The sequence below is a fragment of the Copadichromis virginalis genome, linkage group LG4 (assembly GCF_057382275.1).
Source record: "Copadichromis virginalis isolate Kocher_CV1m ecotype Utaka linkage group LG4, C_Virginalis_male_GT1.1, whole genome shotgun sequence".
Classification (NCBI taxonomy): Eukaryota; Metazoa; Chordata; class Actinopteri; order Cichliformes; family Cichlidae; genus Copadichromis; species Copadichromis virginalis.
In genome coordinates, this window is record NC_140621.1 from 16,105,966 (window position 1) to 16,110,759 (window position 4,794).

A 4,794-nucleotide genomic window follows, 5' to 3' on the forward strand; every position below is an offset into this window, starting at 1 on the left:
AGTTTTTGTGAAGCATATTTACTTTTTTTTATTATTTACGTAACTTCTCAGAATGTAACATTCCTCACTGACTGCTGATATTATGTTAATGGCTTTTTGTTATTTGTTGAGACTCATCCGATTCCAGTGGAAATTCCTGCTCTTGTGCTAAAAGTCGAAGGAAGAAAAGAAATTAAGATAAAAAGCTTGAAAACAGAATGCTCTTTCTGTCTTTTCCCACCAAGCAGAGAAACCCGTAAGACAAAACAAACCTCTCGCATGCAGTCACACGATAGCAGAGCAAACACGTGCGTCGCAGCAGCAGATGTACACCCACAGTCGGAGTGTACGGTATGTCAAGTCAAATATGCTAATGCACCAGGGGGGTGTTTAGTTGCTTTATTCTCAAAAGGTTTACACATTGTTCATCACATTTACAGCATTTCACATTTTTTTAAGCGTAGTATAATAAAAATGTTAAAAAAGTTCCAACCCTATATACAAGTCCCCCTAAATCCAGTGTCCAAGCAAGACTCAACATCATCCACTGCACATTAGCTTAGAGTACATATCACTACACATTTACTGTGAGCTGAATGTAATATGGAAATAAAAAATGATAACATAACATTATGACTTTTAACAGACAAGCAAATAATTCTATGCAGTATTTGAGTAAATGTGACTGTGGCGGTGTGACATACAAACCTTCCTTTTCACAGTCAGCATCAAACTGCCAGTAAAACAAGAGTGAAAATGAAGCTGGATTTTCTGCAATGTGGAGATTTTTCTGCCTGTGAATTCACCTGTTCATGTTTTCTGGAATAATTAGATACTTGTGATAAAAGTTATTCAGTCTGCTCCTGCCGAATGCTCAAGTGTACTGTGCCTCTGCTTCACATGACAAGGGAAAGAAAATGCTGTGCTGCCATCAAGTGGGGAGTTTTCAGCAATCAGTGCTGTGATTTTTTAAATGAAGACATTCAGCACTTCATTAGTCCAGATTTAAGCAAAACTGTGATTTTACAATCCTTCTCTCAAGATAAAGATTTGCTAAGAATTTCAAAAATTCTCTTTTTGAGCTTCCGGGGCACGACCACCTGCAACTTATAGCTGTTCACATTAAAAACGAGTCATATAAAATTCTGAAATGGACACTTTTGTTCCATTAACAATACATAATAAGATTCACTATGATGATTCCCACCATTATATACATCGACTGCACCAAATTTCCTGACCCTGAATTTGCTTTGTGAGATCCAGGAGTTTCCGGTTGACCGAGAGTCGTGGAGATGTCCTCTGGAGAACTTGTGGAAGACTCTGTAAAGACAAAAGGCTCTTAGAATGAATAAAAAGAAATCACAAATTTGTTACCACCTATTTAAAGTGAGCTCACCTTGGACTGTAACAGTAGAGTTACTTTCTTGTGTTCCCACTTTGGAGCGTAGCTTGCACATGTATGATCCCTGATCAGCTGGGCTTACGTTGATGAGTTTCAGGACGAGTGAAGTCCCATTTATTACTTCACATCTGTTCTCAAGCACAGTGTTTCCATAATCATATTGACACATAGATTGATTTTTACTAGGAAATAACCAGGACAAGTGCTTAATACTTGATGAATCTAAGTTGGTTTCACATGTCAGTGTCACATTTTGTCCAAGCTGTGCTGTGATGTTGGGCAAAGTCTTCAACTCTATTTTCTGGTTGGCTGAAATACCAAAGAGAGAGAGAGGACATAGTGTTATCAGTTGTTCAAGTTACATACTTGAACGTTTTTAGTCATGTTTTAGCCAGTGTGTGAATGTGTGTGTGAATGGGTGGATGACTGGATATGTAAAGCGCTTTGGGGTCCTTAGGGACTAGCGCTATATAAATACAGGCCATTTACCATTTACCATGTTTTAGCTCAATATGCTAACAGGAGCAATGTTTTAATTAGTTAATAATTGTCATCCTTAAAAGAGTGCTTATTTATAATGAAAATATTTACTAGAAATAGTCTTCAGTGGGAATTCACTGTCTGGATTAGAGTTTAATTGGATTTCAGGAAAATGTATCAAAGTATTGCCTGGAAACAAGATTTAGGATTGTGACTTTGTAAATGCTAAATTTAAGCCACTTTCTTGTTTTAAGTTTGTACCAGGATAGCTAAGACCAGCAGGCTGTTAGCTTAGCTTAGCACAGATAAGGAACAGATACCTCTTTATTACATGTCCCTGTTAAAAGTAATAAAAACTATAAACTATAAAATAAGCAGCTGAAGGAATAGAGTTGTTGAATGGCTACTAAACACAACTGGATTTTCCTCGTTTTGATGCTAAGTTAATAAATCAGCTGCTGACTCTGAGTGCACAGGATGACAGAATGTGGGTTTTTTTCTGGTAATTTTAGTTTTATTTACTTTATTCTTTTGATTTTTGTTATTAATAGTTTTTAATTGTCTTTTAGCTGTTCCAAATACTGATTTTTGGTGATTTGTCATTCAGTAATTCTTTTTCTTTTCAGACACAGACTCTCCAAACATTTCCTTTGTGTATTAACTTATTTACTTGCGCTCATGTACTGCTAACAGGGACGTTGCTGAGTGCCCTCTGATGGACAAACATCAACACTCATAACATGGCTGAAGGGTGTTTCTCTCGTCTCATTCTCATTTTTTAAAATTTGAATTTATTAATTGTTAGTCGATAATGTGAAACAGATAATATCCACCCACTAAAAACTGTAAAAATAAATAAATAAAATGTCATGCTCTCGTTTTTGATTTTTTATCATTAAGCTGAGTTTTCATATTATTAATATTTTACATTATTTTGAATTGCTAATCTTGGAGTTATTTATATCTGGTTTCTTGTGTTTTTCTTGCATTTCAGTTTATAAGTCTAGTCTGCCCCTGGGTCTTCTCTGCTTGAGGTTTCTTATCTTTGTGTGTAATTCCCCTGGTATTTTCTGTTTTACTTTGTGCATTTGTGTATCTTACTTTTAATTTCACTTATGTTTTGTCTTTATGACTATATTGTGTCTAGTTTTCTTCCAGCTGTGTCTCCTTCCCCTGATTAGCCCTCATTGTGTTTAAATAGTCGTCTCTCTTCAGCCCTTGTCAGAGCATCAGCGTATCCATCCTTGCTTGATGTTTGTTTTGGCTCATTCTGGATTTCTGTTCTGGACTCCTGACAACCTGAATAGAGTTTTTCTTTGAATCCTGCATTTGAATCTTGTTCATCTGAAACCTAACATATTCATTATTGTCACTAAAAGGCACGATAGAGACTTTATGTTGATATTAGATCACAAAAATGTACTCGGCTGATGTCCCAGAGACACAATTTTACACTTAGTTTATTTATTTATTTATTTTTTGTTGTAATTGCAGAATATTACCATGTGTCAGACTAGCTTTGTTTAACTGTGTTTTATCGACATCAAGCTAAGCTTAGCTAACTACTGTCAGTTCTTGAGGCTCTGCAGAAAAGTTGCATTCACTTATACTTCCAAGGATGCTACACATAATGTTACGATCCAGATTTTACAGGACATCGTAAAAACTGTCAGCCGTCAAGTTAGTTGCTAATCTGCAGATGATGCTCTTCTTCTCCCAGACATGGTTATCAAAATGCCTCCATATGCCAGGAAAGTATTTTCCGCAATATCAACAGCATGAATGGGATTAGGTTGATCACACCTTTGATAAATACCGTCCTCAGTTATTGGGTCATTTTTATTGTATTCACTGGCAAGAAGACCAGTTTGGTATAGTTTACCAGAAATACAGGAAACTGACTTAGAGACAAATATTATGGAGCAAAGTTTACTACCTCAGTTGGAGGTGGAAGGCTTTTATACTGTCTTTATACTGTTTCATGCATAATGGACCTTCCATGACCTTCCAAGCTATATAGTTTATGTCTTCCCTGTTTCCAACTATATCCATAATCACATACTGTGTATGCTACCATTGTATATAGTGTATTATCTTACTTTTTTTCATTGATTGTACTTAATTGTATTTTTGTATTTCCTTCATATATCTGTACTTGAGCTGAGGTGACGCAAAAATTTCCCCGTTGTGGGATCAATAAAGTCTTATCTTATCTTAAAAAAAAAAAAAAGTTCCCGTGAGGACTTATTTTTAAGCACTGTTCAAAACTCAAAACAAAGACTTACCTTCTGCTGCAGCTAGCCAGAAAATAGAAACCAAGGCAGTAACATGTCTCCATTCAGTAAATAAGAAAGCCATCATTTTAACCTGCATGAAAATCAATGTTTTTTACATGAGAGGAATCAGATAAAAGCCAAGCACAGAGAGCTACTACATGGGCTAAAACAAGTCTATCTATACGTACCATCCTGCTGTCTTTGATCCACTGTAGATGTCTGTGGCGTTTAGTTTGACTCTGTTTTATGGTGTCAGAGCACAACGGCAGAATGAAGGAACACACAGTGCCTCATTCTCTGCTGTTAAGACACTTCAGCTTAGGGTATCATATTTACTCAGCAACATGAACAGACATGCCCTGCTCCACCAAACTGAGTTTTCTCTTCTTAAGAAAACAACCTAGGGGAACAAATTTAATACTAACTCTTACAGTTAGTTTATTTAGTTTTCAGTCATCTTTTTTGAACTGGTTGGCTTTACCCTTCTTTTGTGATTCATTGATTGATTGATTGATAATATATCAAATCCCCACCTAATTGAGCAAATGCAGGAGTGCTTATGTGTTTATGTGTCCAACCATCCATCCATACATCCATCCATTTGCTCTCACTTATGCTTATCAGCTTCCCAGCTACCATGGGGCAAAAGGCGGG

At 36.3% G+C, this 4,794-nt stretch overlaps 1 long non-coding RNA gene across 1 annotated transcript; it reads right to left on the reverse strand.

Annotated features, from left to right (window-relative positions):
* Positions 1-363: 363 nt before the first annotated feature.
* LOC146711104 (uncharacterized) lies at positions 364-4,426 on the reverse strand. The gene is made up of 4 exons (XR_014920108.1): positions 4,329-4,426; positions 4,150-4,231; positions 1,379-1,693; positions 364-1,302 (listed from the first exon to the last, which is right to left on the reverse strand). It is a non-coding gene; the product is annotated as an uncharacterized LOC146711104 (long non-coding RNA).
* Positions 4,427-4,794: the final 368 nt, after the last annotated feature.